General features: G+C 40.1%; 1 long non-coding RNA gene across 3 annotated transcripts in view; it reads right to left on the bottom strand.

Annotated features, from left to right (window-relative positions):
• Positions 1 to 8,165, bottom strand: part of LOC102547655 (uncharacterized) — a 38,012-nt gene extending 29,847 nt beyond the window's left edge. The window contains exons 1-4 of one of the 3 annotated variants that reach the window (XR_005502491.2): positions 6,107 to 8,165; positions 1,880 to 1,950; positions 1,086 to 1,236; positions 280 to 350 (exon numbers count right to left, since the gene is read on the bottom strand). This is a non-coding gene — a long non-coding RNA (uncharacterized LOC102547655). The remainder of the gene's footprint in view (positions 1 to 279; positions 351 to 1,085; positions 1,237 to 1,879; positions 1,951 to 6,106) is intronic. The other 2 variants (XR_010065399.1, XR_010065400.1) reach the window with 2 other exon arrangements.
• Between the last annotated feature and the right edge of the window lie 7,770 nt (positions 8,166 to 15,935).

Below are 15,935 nucleotides of genomic sequence, written 5' to 3'. Positions count from 1 at the left end.
AAACAGTAAATGTTAACTAGCTTGTTGAATTATATTTATAGAAACATGCTTATTAGATGTCCCATAAAGACAAATTAAAAGTGTATGGAAGTATAAGAGATAATGCCTTACACACTTTTGAGAGAGAAAGAAAACACAGGAACTTCTCTGCTTTCCTCCATAGGAACTTCAGGATACACTACGTCTTAGAACCAATTGGTATTTAAATGAGTTTACCTCCTATCTCTTTCAGAGACAGAGGACTGTAACCCATCCATGGAAAACTTGTTCTGTGCCTACCTGCCAATGCCTCCAAGGAAGCCAAATTCATATTCATCATCTTAATTCATTCCCAAAGTCCTATTGGAAACCTTCAGTGAATGTGAAAGGAAAGAGAATAACATATTATAAGAGAAATTTCCCAGACAGCCAAAATTGTACCCAGCAAGAACTTTGGGATTGATAGTATCTTGGGTGCTGAAAACCCTATCTATTTGGTATTAACATGCTTATGTCATACCATACATCAAAATTTATTCATAAGGTTTATATTTCACCACAGGCCTGTATTTTTTTAACACACAGATCTCAACAACATGGAGTCCATGGTTTCTGGTTCCTATATACCAATGGTTATGGTCCCTTGGTCATCACAACTCCTAGTCTGGTACTCAAGACTCTTCTTCCAAGCAAAAGCTTAGATGAAGCAAAAACTACAACTACTTATGACAATTGCCCTCCTGAAAGTTCCAGTGGCAAGATCTCAACCATTATTATTACAGAACTGTTCAAAGATCAATTCTTCTTTCCATTCTATCTCAGTAATGGAGGCAAAAGTGGATCCTAAGACAGCTTCACTTGGTAGTCTGTCTGGACACAGGGTCTTGCTATGTAGCTGAGGGTAATCTTCAACATATTCTCCTGACTTACTTCTTTGAGTACTAAGATTACTGATATGTACCCCCCATGCCTACCTAGAAGATCATTTGTTGATTAAAAAAAAGAAGAGGAGGGAAAGAGGAGAGTAAGGGTATGTCTCCTTTGGAATCTAGCTTCATTCGGATCCAACAGAGAGCGCTGGGGCCTTGATTACACCACAGACTTACTTATGTCCATCCAGTTTTGAGGCAAAGTGTCTTTTTGAGGCCCCTGCATCAGTTAGTCATTGGCTATGGTTCATCTCCAGTGGAAGGAACATTGCAAAACCAGGCTAGGCAACTCCCATTTGGTCAAAGACAATTCTCCAAAGGAAGAGGCCTATAAGATATTAACAAAACCCAGTTACTGTGGCTGATGCCAAGAAGTGCTTGCTGATAGAAGCCTGATATGGATGTCTCCTGAGAGGCTTTGCCGAAGCCTGACAAATGCAGAGGTAGATGCTTGCAACCAACCATTCAACTAAGCACAGGGACCCCAGTGGAGGAGTTAGGGGAAGGATTGAAGGAGCTGAAGGGATTTGCAACACCACAGGAAGAACAACAATATCAACCAACCAGTCTCCCTGGAGCTCCCAGGGAATAAACCACCATCCAGAGAGTATACATGGAGCGACCCATGGCTCCAACTGCATATGTAGCACACAATGGCCTTGTATGGCATCAATGGGAGGAGAGACCTTGGTCCTGTGAAGGCTTGATGCCCCAGTGTAGGGGAATGCTAGGATAGTGAGGAGGGAGTGGGTCGGGGGAGAGCACTGTCATAGAAACAGGGGGAAGGGGGTGTGGGATAGGGGTTTGCAGAGGGGAAACTGGGATAGGGAATAACATCTGAAATGTAAATAAATAAAATAACTGGTAAAATTTAAAAAAAAAACCTGTCAATGTTCACAGCATATTGGATTAGGGTACCACAGTTTAGTAAAGAGAATCTGGCAAATTGATAATAGCATCATTACACTTACCTGCCTAAGTCATCCCAAAACATTTTCCAATGGACAGTGTTTGGGTTTGTAATGTTTCCTTTAAGGCAATTCTAGTGGAAAAGGCATACAATACACATTAATTTAGACTGTTTCCTAAGTGCTGAGTTTGTGTCAGGTACTTCTTTAAATGTACCATACTCAGATATTACTTATGAAGTAGGTATTATTATCTGTATATTACCTAGTACTAAAACCTTAAAAATGGCAGATCCAGGGCTAGAATCCATTTTCTTTTTTTAAATTATTTTTTTATTTAGAACTTATATTTCTTATGTGTATGAGTGTTTTTCTTGCATGTATATGTGAACCATGTTTATGCCCGGTATATGTTGGAGTCAGAAGAGGTAGCTGGATGTCCCATAGCTAGAATTACAGATGATTGTGAGCTACTATATGGGTACTGGGAATTGAATGCAGGTCCTCTGAAAGAATAGAAATGGCTCTATACCTCTGAGCCATCTTTCCCACTACATAGAACTATTTTCTTAACACTGCATTAAACTGCTTCTCTTTTCATTGTCAAAGGGTACTTGTCAATAAAAAAGAAATATAAGGTCAGAGCAAAAATGATAAGTTTCTTGTATAAGACACCACACCAAAGTGTGTGAGGGGAAAAAGGAAACTGAATTATGAATTAAAAAGTATGAGGGTGGTTAATTCTCGTGTGTGTGTGTGTGTGTGTGTGTGTGTGTGTGTGTGTGTGTGTGTGCGTGCGCATGCGCGTGTGTGTGTTTCAAAACATGTTATACTTTTCTCCAGTGAGTTGAATCTTCATCATTTAAATCCCATGAAAGTACCATTGCATAAGAGATGGCTGTACCAAATAAAATATTATCTAATATTTGTTAATAATTTCCCTACACCAGAAACTGTTCTGTGGGGTTTCCCATGTACTTGAGTATATCACACAAACCTCAGAACCACAACCTCAAACAGACCCTTTTTCATGGGAGCAAACTGAGGCATAAAACGGTGTCAGAGTTTTAATTCAGAGTAGCCACTAGGCTGTAGAGCTTGTGTTCTTGGTTCACTTCATCACCGCCAGAGGAGTTACAGATGGTTGGAGCAAGGATCCCTGTTGGGAGGTCCTGACTTAAAGATGAGGAAACTGAGGCCCAGAAAGAGTCAATGACTTTTATCAGGTGGCACAGATTCAGAGAGTTTAATCTTCCTAAGAGTGTTTTTTATATGTTGACAAATATTATCCAAAGAAAAACACCACTATGAATCAATATCATTTGCTTAATAGGAATTCAGTAGAGAGGAAATGATGCTGTCTCTTCTAGCAATCAAGAAACTCCATACATTGTTTGAGATGGCAAAAAAACAAAAAAACAAAACAAAACAAAACAAAAACACCAATGCCTTGCCGTGGATGCTACTAAGAGGAGTTTCTTCCCATGTCTCCTTGCAGTTCCCTAAATATATGCATTGATATAATATGACTGGACCAACAAGTTCCAATCTTGAAGCACATCTCTTTAGGGATTTAATAGAAAGAGAAACATTAGTATTTACTAAATATTCACTATATGTGAAACACATCGCCCATATTATTCTCTGTACTATGTAAAGTGTAGCTGAAATTATTCCTACAATAAGAATGTATGCCAGTTGGCATTGTCTGCATGGCGAATATTTATTAAATGCAATGATTTAACACTAGGTCATCTGATATTGGCCATCTAGGTAACCTGGGTGTTTCCTCTGAATCATGCTAGGATTGAATATTCATCTGGGTTCACTGATCCAGGTATAGGTAGCTGCTGAATTAGATGAGACCCGGCTGTTCTGGAACACTCTCTGCTGACCTCATGCCATTTCACTGCACATTATACAAAACCACGTTCTAGGTTTGTTCATTTGAAAGTAGCCTAAGAGATCAGTCATGAGGTCTCTGACACTTAGAATCATATTAGGCCCAGCATCTTTCTTCTACTAGCCAAATAAAGGCACAACAGTAGCCTAGATGCAGGGTAGGGAAGAAAATAAAGTCTGCCTCTCAGGTTGCACTGTCAATTGCTAAGGTCCTGAGACTAGTAAAAAATCAGAGACACTTTATAACCAAACAACTAACAAACGTCTTGAAATAGCCATGCTGGATCACTCCATTTATGTCATCACACTCAAAAGTGTCTTGGCTCCCTTGCTCAGCTACTAAAATATTTTGAAGATATTTAGTTTCTCTCTATTTCACCTATACAAAAAGGCAGTAAACGTGCATTGGATATTCTATGTGTCACTCACATGTAAAAATTTAAGTTAATCAAAGATACATGACTATCTAAACAAAGTGAAAGTCTTTTTATTTCTATGCCTTTTATAACAGGATCAAGCTAAGCAATTGACCAAGGCAAGACTTGAAACTTCCAACAAGAGGAAGCCCCAAATTTCTCTAGTGTTTTATCTTGCAGACAAATAATAAATAATAATAATAATTATTATTATTATTAAAACCTCTAAATCAGAGAGATTACATACATAAATGTGATATTAGGATATATATATATATATATATATATATCTTCTATTAAGCAAATTGAAAAAGGATATGACTAGGCCACAAGCAATTCTAACAAAACCAAATAGATTAAGAATGATTAAGAAAAACACGCAAGGGTTTTTGTTGTAAAGAAAAAGGGAGTCACATGGGAGGGTGGAATAAGGAAGGATATAAGGGGGTGAAAACAACCAAATTACATTATAAACATACATGAAATTGTCCAAGAATGAAAAATAACTAATTCTTTTAAAAGACACAGAAGAATGCAAAATGTCCACGATAGGAACAGTTGTATCAAATAATTAAAAATATATCTGATGTTGGCTCAGAACAAATATAAACACATGAGAAATGATGGGGAAATCTAAAAATATGTCAAGAATATTAGCACATGGGGTTGGAGATTTAGCTCAGTGGTAGAGCACTTGCCTAGCAACCGCAAGGCCCTGGGTTCGGTCCCCAGCTCCGGAAAAAAAAAAAAGAAAAGAAAAAAAGAAAAGAAAAGAATATTAGCACAGTACATCTTTATAGCTTCGCTTGGCTCACAACAGGATACTTTTACATGTTTCTCAAGATAATATAGACTATCTTCTTTGTCTAGAAGGGCTTGAGGCTAGACCCAGTCAGTGTCTTTTAATTTAAGGAATGAATATCAAAGCCACATCAAAGTTTAAGAGCAATGATATAATCACACCTCATGGTGTAGACAAACACCAATATGTAGGGTTCTCATTGTGTCTCTGCTCTTCGCACCATGCAGGTTTCAATAGCCCTTCCAGTTGCAAAAGAAAAAAAGATAAAATATATGCATATTGAGTTCATAATGAAAATTAAGTGGGCTATTATGTAATATATCAGGACTAATAACTGAAACACAGTTCAGGATCCCTTGACTTCAGCTATATGAACAGTAGCAAGGCAATAAATAATTTTATATGTATATATTGTTGTTTCTACTCTATACCAGGAACTATGATCCCTGCTGAATATCAACAGGAAAAAACATAAGACTTAAAGATGTGCCTTTTACATTTGAGGAGAATAGGGTCTATTCAGTGATGAAGTAAATATTCTTGAAACAGATAAGAGCTAATGAGAACAATGTGGAGAATGATGAAGTGGACTCCAAGAATACCGTGAGTCTAAAGTCATTGCTTCCATTCTCTGCCAAAAGAATGCATTGGCCTCTCATTCACATCAATGGCTCCCTTTTCAAGGGATGGGTATTTGAAGTGACCTAACCATTGAAACTTGTTTCATCTGATTTTTGAACACTTTTTTTAATTTATGCTTGGAGGGTTAGAAAAACATTTTGTCCAATAGATAAAAAGAGTGGACCATTATCCAAGACTTATCACCCTCTGAGAGTCTCAAAAGAGACATACCCATTTCTGAAGTACAGAAAAGAGGGTCACCTCCTAGCATGCTGGTACCACTGTGTACTTTCCACATCATCATCACTGTCATGGGACATATATTAGACCTTCAATGAGATAGTGTAAAAGGGACAGCAGGCCAAGGTCTGATGCTTTCAAAATGTTCCCGTAGATGCCAATACCTCTGAATAATCATCCTTTCTTTCCATTACAGAGATGTCATTATGCAGGAAAGCATGTTCCCAGTTGCCCACGGTAAGCTAGAGGCAGGAGGATACATTGTTCAGAGATAATTCATGTCCCATTAAATGTCAAAACCTGACTCACGTGATTGAGCCACTGCCTCTCCCAGTTGCGGCCTGGAAAATTCATCTGAGCTTGCACCTCTGTGAGCTGAATGGTGGGAAAAGACGGTGATCACTGGGCTCCACCAGCCAGCAGGAAACAATGACTGAAGATGAAGACCTCTGTGAGGTCATAAAGCAGCAGCGATTGCAATTAAGTGCTGATAAATATGAAAGAAGCCTCTTGTTGCCGGTGGTGAGGTGCCAGGACAAAGTACAGGAGCAGCAGCGTGGAAAGGCAAGTCTCTGAACTCCGCTTGTGAGATGGATTAGTTCACCCACGCTATGGATGATGGGAGGTGGGGAGGAAGGAGCAAGGAAGTAGAAAGGATTGAAAGAAAATCATAAAAGGTGGCTGCTTGCCTCCAGGAGGGTGTTCAACTTCACTGGGTGCCATGGGTCTTCTTCACCAAAAGATGCCTTTGGATGATTCCCCAAATCAAAACAAAAATAAAAAAAATAACAAAATAAAATAAAGGAGTTGTTGACAATAAAAGCAGATGCCATAGCTGTTTGGATATCACAAGTCTAAAAATAAACACAAATGAAAGGAAAAACTCAAGACCACATCTTTCCGAGGTTATTGTAACTAAAGTCCTTGGAATATAAGTTTTGGTGACAAAGCACAGGCATCATTTACTCTAAAATGGCCTTTGGGTCTTGTTAATTAAATACATAAAGAAAAAGGTAGAAATGGATGGTAGTATGTGCTTTCCTAGAAATTTTTTTTACAGTATCTCTGACAACTACAGTGTGTGTGTGTGTGTGTGTGTGTGTGTGTGTGTGTGTGTGTGTGTTTTCAAACTTAGGTTCTGAACATTAGTACATCAATGATGGGAGAGTCACAACTGTTCTGCAGTGTTCTGACTTCAGTGGCTTTGGAAGTGATAAGAAATATACAGGGAATCAACAGACACTACAAAAACAATTTAAATGAAGGGTAAGACTCAGATTATAAGAGATCTAATTCAATGTCCCTAAAGGACATAACAATGGCTTCCCGAGATAAGAGATCTAATTCCATATCCCTAAAGGATTGAGCAATGATTTCAGGAGATCAGACATAAATAGAATAAATTAAATGAATACATTGAAATATTTGAGATGTTTTTAAAATATTAATTCTAACATCAACTAATTGAAAACTCCAAGAAAAAGGGCTGGAAACCTCAAAGTGTCCAGTGTCCCCACAAGATTCTCAATTGTTTTTGGCATTGCTGAAAAGTGCACAGAACCTAGGATTTGAAGGGAAGGGAGGTCAACCCCCAAAATGATTATGTCCCTGTGTCCTATACTTGCTGCACCAAGGACAATCTGTCTAACAATAGCACTTGCCATCTTTTTGGAGCCTATTAGAAATACCGAATATCAAATCTGCCAGTCAGACCCACAGGTTAACAATATCCTCCCATGAATCCTGAGCATCTCAAAATTTGGGAGGAACTGTCCAAGCCAAGCCATACAGTCACAGGGAGGCATGGGGAGAGGAGTTCACATAGAAAATGGTGATTTCTTCCTCCTCTGGCTCCTAATGCTACATGTTGACTATCAAAGCGAAGGTACACCAAACATATTCTAGAAAGTTCTGAGTGGATGCCTGGGAGAGAGATCCTGAGGGTAGATATGCACATTAGAACACACACATACACACACACACACACACACACACACACACACACACACACACACTCAGAGAGAGAGAGAGAGAGAGAGTAAGAGAGAGAGAGAGAGTTTTATAGAAACCAGTGATCTAATCGAATTCCAAAGCATATAATATAATACACCCTCACATGAGATCATGACATCCTGTTCAACCACAGTCAGTTCCTTACTGGGGACAGGAAACTGAGGAGAGAAAACGGTTGTAGACAACCCTAACTTCCAGGGCAAGTCTAGGCGAGGAGAGGCAGGAAAATCCAGGTGTCTGCACTCCCATCCCTGGACCACCCTGTCTTGTTGTCTCAGCTGCTTGAGAATTTTTTTTAAGGACAGAACATAATAACAACAAGGAAAAGCAAGTGTTTATAGGGGTGGTATACCGACATTTCTCTCTAGCCCATCCTGGCACCACGTTAGTCTTCAGATTATCATTTGAAAGTCAACAAAACTAACAAGAATGGAATTGAATTAAAGCTCCTTCTTCTAACAATCATACTACTTCTACCCCAATAACCAGCCCTATCTGCTTTCTCTTTATGAAGCCAATGTCAGGCAGATATGCCCTGATGTCCTGCTAGTTCCAAAAGTCTAACAATCATACTACTTCTACCCCAATAACCAGCCCTATCTGCTTTCTCTTTATGAAGCCAATGTCAGGCAGATATGCCCTGATGTCCTGCTAGTTCCAAAAGTTTTTCTCTGACATACTCTGCTTCTCACTTCAGAACTGTTTTCTGTCATGTACCCTTTCGGAGACTCTGAAAGTTTATTTCTCATTATGAGAGTTGTACAATAGGAACTCACACATTTAGACACATTAAGCTATACACCAAGAATGCAGCTCATCTTCCTCAAGTAATCTTTACAGATACACTTACCTGCAATAAAATGTGTGTAGAAAGATAGATACAAACATGTGCACATATACATCTAAGCATTCTTTCTGCTCATTTTTACATAATGATAGTATCCATCTTCATAGCTACCCTCCTGGCTTGCTTCTTTCACTTAATGTATTTTCACAATGACTCTGTTTTGCAATGTTTCACTCTGTTGGTGAGGGAAATGGTGTGGTCAGTGCTTTCTTGATAAATGCTGCTTCATCAATGTCTTGGTAGCTGCTTCAGCTTCTGCTTAGCATGCATGAGCTCCTGGGATTCCTGGGTCTCTCCAGTCTTGTGTGTGTGGGTGCATGTGTGTGTGCGTGTGCATGTACATGTGCATGTGTAAGCATCTGTGCACACATGTGCAAGTGACACTTGTCCATTTATAGTTATGCATTTATGCAGGTAAAACTGTGGGATTTGCTCTTTAATGTGGCCTAAAAAAATGTGACTCAAAGAGGATTTGTAACTTTTACAGACAACTGCCAAGACAAACAGGAGTCAGGCTTCTGAAAATGATGTGAAATAAAATATGTTTAACTTTTCAAGCTTGTCGGGCTCTAAAGTCTCGATCACATTCTCCAAGATCTGCCACACCATCCTCGAAGTACACACAGAGCCCTTTCTAAAGGAAAGAACACAACTTTCTTCCAATAAACCATTAAGGGCATAAAAGTAATTTTATATAATATATCTGTGCCACAAATCACTGCTTTTTTCTGGTGATTTTGAGATAGGATATTATTAAGTATCACAAGCTGATCTCAAATCTGCTTGCCTTATGACATGATTGTGTTGCCTAAATAAACTATTAATAACATGATTAATTGGTCCCCTGTCACTATTATTTTCTCACATTATTAATTGTTCTTAATTCTTTCCCTCTACATCAAATTTTGCATCAATCTATATACTTAATATTATATTGAAACACATAAAAATGGAAGATAGAGATACAAATATATATATATGTATAAACATATAGAATCATTCTTATTTTATTTGTTTGTTTCTATGACAATATCTGCATTAGTCAATGGACATATGTGTATCAGGCCCTGAGGCAGACTAAAGGAAAGTGGTTTATGTATCTCATAGTTTTGGAAGTTTAAAAGCACAGCCTGGCCTGCTACCGGTGCTCTACTGGTCGGCAGACTCCCAAGTCAGCACACACTACTATACAGAAAGAGCACTTGTGTCTGTGTCTAAATCCGATTCCTTCCGAAGGCTCAGCTCTGGACATGTGTAGATTTAGTCTGTCTTCTTTTACTCTGAACACAGAACTTTATATATAAACTCTCACATAAGTTCACTGTGGACAAGTCACTTTCTAATCTTATCATTTTTATTTTTAAAGTTGCCATTGATATCCTCCAGCTCTTTATATCTATTCCCAGAATTTTTCACTATGTCAACATATATTTGTTTAAAACTTACGACCTAACAAGCAGGACAGTACCAGGTAGATGACAAAGGGCAGGTCACTACAGAAGGATCAATAATCTCTCACAAGTGTTTGAAATAGAGATTGTTCTTCTCTGTTTCCTGGGAAGAGCAATTGGCAGCAGTAGCACTTGGCACAGGACTAATCCCCTGGCATGCTAGTCTATGGAACTGGCTTATCTAGCATGTGTGAGGCCTTGGGTGTCATTCCAAACATGGAAGGAAAACAAAAACTACAAAACAAACACGCAAAAAATCTCCCAGGAATATGAGTGGAAGGAGGGATGGATGTGTGGATAGAAATCTCGAGGGATGGATAGCTACTGGATCACTATATCAATGGAGAAACTTGAATGTCACACCTGTTGTCTCGTCCATACATGGTGAAAAACATTCATTTACTTGATACTGAAGGAAAAGCTGGTCTTTCACGATCCCTGTCAATTTCATGATTGTGCAATGGCCTGTAGAAGAGTAAATGTCAATTGATTTTCTCTCTTTAAGTCTTTTCTTTATTAACTGAGCAAAAAAAAATACAAAGCAAAATTTGAAAACTCAAATTTAGTGAAGAAAAGAAAGACGTTGTTTTTTAGTGCTGTGTTTACTGGGACTTCTCCTGAGTTGATATCTTTCCCAAAGAACTATACATCAGTGGGTGTAAACACTGCCATAGACAGTCACATGAAGTAGATTATTTAGTTAAACCACTGGTTAACTATATCTGATCTATGGAAATACTCCTGTTGTGGAGAACAGAGAAAAGGCTCTTTGATTCCTTCCATTGGTTCTTATTTGGTAGGGCAGAGTGTATGATGGGTAAATATTTTGCTTGCAGAATTTGAATGAGACCATTTTGGTTTCCCTGTGACAAAATGATACTTAAATACACTGGTATATATTCTCCACAGAAACCAGGGCTCAGGGTCGAATCATTGCTCTAATCATTGGCCATTCTTTTTTATTAAGTCACCTCCCCTAGTTCTGAGCTGGAAACTACTTGGAATGGAAGAAAATCAGCTCAGTTAAAGTCCTATTATAGGCAGAGCTCTTAATGCTTCTGTTTGAATCCTAAGCTGTAAAGTGGCCCATTCAAAAATGCACTGCCTCTGAGCAGGCTGCATCATGAATGAATGGGGTAATAAAAGCCAAGCACATACCCAAGACCTAAGACAGTCTGAGCTACACAAGAGCTTCTGAAACACAAGCTGAGACTTTCAGCCTAAATAAAGATACAGACATAGGATGTTTCCTTACAAAACACCTGGACAGCAGGAGAGATAGCTCAGTGAGCAACGTGCAGGCATTACCACCCAGGTTAATCACGTTCAAGGAAGCTTTTGTAGGCTGTATTTGTAATTCCAGCTCTGGGAAAACAGATACAGGTGTATCACTGGGACCCATTGGCCAACCAGCCTAGTTCACCTAGGCGCTCCTGGCGACTTCCACCCAGATCTGTGAGAGATCCTTCACAAAAGACAAGTCAGATAGCACCTGAGGAATGACACCAGAGGGATGCTGGTTCTTCTTGGCCTACACACACACACACACACACACACACACACACACACAGAGCCTTCACTCCATAATTAATAAAATTTGTACACATTCTTGAACTCCCTTTCCCCTGAAGTGAGCATACTAGGTAGCATGCTTTCCAGTGATTTCCAGAGTTCAGCAGTGGTGTTAAACTCCACTAACCCACTTCAGATAATATCTTAGTAACCTAAGTTTTTCCACTTCTCTGTCACAGTTTCCAAAGATTATTCCCCAAAAATCAGTGTATCAAATTATGCTAGTATCAAAGCCTACTTCTGGGGAAGCAAAACCAAGACAGACTATGTAGTCCAGTACAGTACACTATAGGCATATAAATCTCTCCTAAAATCATATAATCAGCAAATGAGCAAAATAGGAACATTTGGTATATATTCGCCATAAAAGGAGAGAAATGAATACATTTGGGAGGGGAAGGGGTCTTATCACCCTCTTCTCATCCATCGTGTTATATTTTGCTCAAACTTCCTAGATCCACGCCAGGCAGTGCTGCCCCAGATATCACATGGAGGTGTCCATTCACACCTCTGTGTCCCCATTCTTCACAGTGAGAATGACCCCCCAATTCTTCAACATGTTCAAATTGTACTGTCCGGCTGGGGACACAGCTCTGCTGTAGCAGACTGAAGTAGCACCTAAGGAGCTCTGGGTTCAATTCCCAGTACCATGAGAAGACAGACCTGACTCAACTTTGCCTCTTCGGTGACATCTCTTATGTCATAACTGAGACAATTCGAGCACATGAGAAACCTGTAATTCACAACTCAACACTTAATCATAGACGTTTGCATCTGCTCTAACTATCATACGCACTGCCCTCTCGTCTCTCTAATTAAACTTGACTCTCCTTGGGAGTACTAATAGCACCTTATACTCCATGGGCTTTCCAGGGCCCAAAGCAATGTAGCTCACACACTTTTCAGGGGATGATTTACGCTTTTCAGTAATAAAGCACAGCATGTGTATGGCCTGCAGTAATGAATCATCTTTAATGGTCTTCAGAAAGGTCTCTTCCCTCTGCAAACTGCCTGCAGACAGGGTTATCTGGAACATCCTTCTGGATGATCCTTTCCAGGCATTCCGAAGAGGCAACTGGCCACAACAACACCTTGGTTTCTGTACACAATTTCCCCTCCCGGCTTTCAGGGAATAATAAAACATAATGCTTCTCACTCGTAAGTAAAGAGAACTTACTTGTAATTTTGATGAAATGATCCGGGGAGTGACTGAAGCCTTTTTCTCTCTGCTGTGATTGTTACCATTATAAATAGACAACCATAAAAGGATCAAAGCAGGAAACCTTTTAAAGGCTTACCCCAAGGCCTGATGCCCTCCCCACTTTATTTTTCTTAGCCTTAATGCTTAAGGAAAACAAACACTTATCAGTGTGTACTGATGATGTTTATCCCTCCATCTGCAGGAGGAGGGTGGCAGGGTTCCAAACCCTGAGACAGTTCACTAGAGCGCCTAGTGAACTAAGGTCAGCATCTTTCTCTACTGTATCCATTCAGTTATCCCCAGGGCCAGTGTGGATCTCATTACTGCCACTTGGTTTGCCAACTCATAAACCACCCTGGGTCCCCTTTAGGAACACACTATTTGATGGCAATTATGAAGGAGAAGAGTACTTCCTGCTTTGCTCATGAGCTGCCTCCCAGTCACTCCTACCAGAGCTACTCCAGCAAGGACTGCGACCAGGAAAGCCTTTTTCCGTGTGCCTGAGCCCTTTACCCACCTCATCTTTTTCAGTACTGCCTGGCAATGTCTCGAACTCTTCTCAAGGTTCTGCTGCAAGGTTTTTCAGCTTCTGGCAAGTCATCCTTCATCAGTACGAAGTTCAAGGACCCTGTTAAGCTTAGAGGTCCCTGAAAGGCTCCAGAGGAAGACATGAGCACTTCCTGATGATTTCTCTACCTCCCACCTCAAGAGTAGAGCAAATGGAGGAAGTAGCTTTACTCCCTCCTCTGCCTCCCTTCCCTCCCCGCCACCCCCGGCTTTCCCTGAGTTTCAGCATTTTAGGCACTGACACTGGATGGAGCACATGGCCAGGGAAAGCATGTCTACGGCACGATTGTTCTTTGGTAGAGATCTGGTTCTTAAGAGTGTCTTAGTATAGCAGCTGCCCATGTGCCTCTTAGAGTCCACTTACTGACATCTCCCAAATCCTGGACCATGAACCACTCCCTAATGATTCTATAAAACAAGCAGCAGTCAAGGAACAGAAGACAGGTTCATTTAGACCACATTGTACTCCTTAGGCATGGCTTTTCAGTAACGGCGCTGAGCACAGAACCAATCTCTATTTTTGCTAAAAATTCTCTCAAAAGGCAAAAGTCATGAAAAGATAAGACTAAGGTTTCAAGTTTCACCATGCTTGACATGTGTATACATGGCATCTCTTTTTAAATATTACCCTCATATTCATTATTTGATTTGATTCCCAAAATAATGGCATGGATCTGTAGTTAGGAACGCTGTTCTATATAACTTGATAATACCTGCTTTACAAATTCACTAGCTTTAGAACTGAGCAAATCATGTGCCCTCCATTATGTCTCTACTTTCATAGCTATTACATGTAGAGATTTTCTGTGTACCCCATTCATCTGCATGTAAACACATACATAAACCTCATATAACACATACTATACATATACAATATATCGAACTATATCCAATATAAGGTAAGTGTGGGACCATGAGAGGCAGCCTGGTTCCTGGTTGAGCTAAGACTAGAAGCCCTGGTGACCCTGAAGTAGGCATTTCACCTGACTCCTGGGAAACCAGCCCCCTGTCACTAGAGCAGCTCCCCATGGACTTGTGGCCATCAGTCACATAAAAGTAATGCCCAAAGCCCCTCCACAGGTAGAAGATGTGACCACAGGTCATGTAGGCTTAAGACAGACTTCCATTTTATTAAAACTAAAGGCTTGGAGGCTTAGCCAATAAGCTTTCCTTCCCAGACACTCCTCCATGCAAAAGTATTTAATCTCATACCCACCCTGAGAAGTGGAATATGGTTTTACTCATCCATCCACCTCTCACCACGACAATAAATGTCTTAAAGCCATGGACTGACTCTTTTCATTGGGATTTGGCCAAGGGGAGCCACAGAGAAGGCCTTCGACTACAGATCCACTGTCTAATCTCCTGTGGTCTGCTACCACTATCAAGCCAAAGACTACCCCCACGGGACAAGCAGGAGTTCCCCCTTGGCCCCCAGGCTATGATCCAGCCTGGAGGGGCACTCCATTCTCAGTGGGGGTGGGGGGAAGTCCACTCCCGTTCTCAACTCTTCCATAGCTTCCAGTGTTGCCCGGATGCGCAGGCATCCCTGCATCTCAGACTGCACTTCCCCACCCTGGAGCCTTGTCCTGGGGCTTCCCTCCTGGCCTGACACTCCACCCAGCATCAGCATGGGTTAAGTATGGTCAACTTCCTATGTTCTGCCTCCATGAGAGGCCATGCCCTGTGGCAGAGCAGACGTGGGACCCCACCAACCGTACAGGCAAGTATTAAATAAATTATCATGTCAATATTGGAAATAAGAAAATAAAAGATTAACAGATTTTATCTTTGCCGTAAGAAATACTTCAAGGAAGCCAGGGCTAAGTAGGGTTCTTCCATAGCAGAACCTAAGACAAGCATTCTACTACAAGCAATCTGTCAAGAAACTGAAACGGCTTAGAAAGAAAATACAGCAATTAAAGTTACAATCACAAATTTGTTATAAACAAATGTGGCCAAACACATTTACAACACGAAAGTGCCCTCTGAATGATTGCCGAACTCACCAAACATCTCAGAATATTTCTCTGAATGTATCTATTAGCAGAGAGGTTTACCTACCAACTTTATCCTTCATGATTGATTGCTTCTTCTGGCCAATGACTCCATAGCAGTGACTTCTAGACCACCCATAGGAGGAACATGCTTACTGATCATATACATACAAGATTAAAGACATAAGGAAACAACACAAGCAGCACACACTACACTACACACTACAAGTGCAAGTGGTCCCTTGGTGTGGCTAAAGGAATTGAATCTGGTTAGAAGTGCATATAAACACATGTGTAGTTCAATTTTTTTAAAAAATTTTTGACCATCTCAAGAATTTAAATAAATGAATCCAGACATAAAAAGAAAATCAACTTCTGGCAAGGACATTGTGTCATATTTCCCAATAATTCATCTGAAAGTTTATTAAACTTTTCCCCATCCTTATATACTACCTGAGTCCCTTCTGGTGAATGTTCTTGTATATTGCTT

Source organism: Rattus norvegicus, chromosome 3, assembly GCF_036323735.1.
Source record: "Rattus norvegicus strain BN/NHsdMcwi chromosome 3, GRCr8, whole genome shotgun sequence".
NCBI classification, from domain to species: domain Eukaryota; kingdom Metazoa; phylum Chordata; class Mammalia; order Rodentia; family Muridae; genus Rattus; species Rattus norvegicus.
The sequence above is the reverse complement of the archived record's forward strand: the minus strand, read 5'-3'. Positions and strand labels throughout refer to the sequence as shown.